The sequence below is a fragment of the Rhincodon typus genome, unplaced genomic scaffold (genome assembly GCF_021869965.1).
Source record: "Rhincodon typus isolate 14 unplaced genomic scaffold, sRhiTyp1.1 hic_rhity00010357, whole genome shotgun sequence".
Taxonomy (NCBI): domain Eukaryota; kingdom Metazoa; phylum Chordata; class Chondrichthyes; order Orectolobiformes; family Rhincodontidae; genus Rhincodon; species Rhincodon typus.
Window position 1 is genome coordinate 6669 of NW_025975995.1, and position 979 is coordinate 7647.

General features: G+C 44.8%; 1 protein-coding gene across 1 annotated transcript in view; it reads right to left on the bottom strand.

Moving 5' to 3' along the window:
- Window positions 1-871, bottom strand: part of LOC109921470 (activating signal cointegrator 1 complex subunit 2 homolog) — a gene marked incomplete at its 3' end in the record, with an annotated part of 6068 nt that extends 5197 nt beyond the window's left edge. The window contains exon 1 of the mRNA XM_048594514.1: window positions 611-871. The remainder of the gene's footprint in view (window positions 1-610) is intronic.
- Between the last annotated feature and the right edge of the window lie 108 nt (window positions 872-979).

A 979-nucleotide genomic window follows, 5' to 3' on the forward strand; every position in this document is an offset into this window, starting at 1 on the left:
TGCTGCTTGGCCTGCTGTGTTCATCCAGCTCCACACCTTGTTATTCCGGGGTGTCTTTTGAAGACAGCTTAATCCTAAAGCAGCCATTTCCATTTCGCACACAGAAGTGGTTTTTTTTAAAAGCAGTCGAAAATGAAATAACAGGTTAACATATGCTGAAGCAGTAAAACTTGGGGCTTGACTGAGATGAGAAAATTTCAAAGAACAGCCGGATTTACCGGAGGGTGCTTATAGGTAGGCCATGAATGAGCTCACGTTAGGTTGTGGATTCATCAGGTAAAGAGCAAATTAAACCACGTCAGACACTCGGGACAAACAGCGGTTTCACAGGTAAAGCCGGGATGCTGCTCCCCACCGCCGCTTCAACACTGGTGGAGGCTATTCGGCCCGACTTACCAGTGCTGGGAGGAGACTGACGAAACTCCAAGTCAGATCACCCTACGACACAGCAGCAGAATTAGGCCCTTCGGCCCATCGAGTCCAACCGTTTTGCTCCAATTGAAATCCCAAATATTTATATGTACATGTTTTAAAGAAAGTGAAGATAAGGAGTAAATACGGCGAAAAACAGCTTATCCAACCTCAGCTCAAACCGAGATAAAGTCCTCACCTTTCATTAGCGGCCTCTTGCTAGCGAACTGAAACTAGGCAGTTAAACAGGCAATAAACTGGTTATTCAAGTTGTTCCACAAACTACAGCAAACCATTGGCCGAGATCGTACAAGACGAAAGAAATTCCGCTTAAAAACTAAAACTCGCCTGTAAAGTTCAAATCAACTCCACAAAACACTATAACTGGCCGGCAGAAGAGTTCAGTTTTCAGGTTAATGATTAAACCAGCAAACTGAATGCATTTGTGCCCCGAGCAGGAGAGAATCCAATCTCTGTCCCCTGTTCTCACTCACCTGAACCTCTCACTCTGCAAACAAACCTGTAGAGGGCGGCGATTATAGTACAATTTAAGAGAGATAGTAGGAAC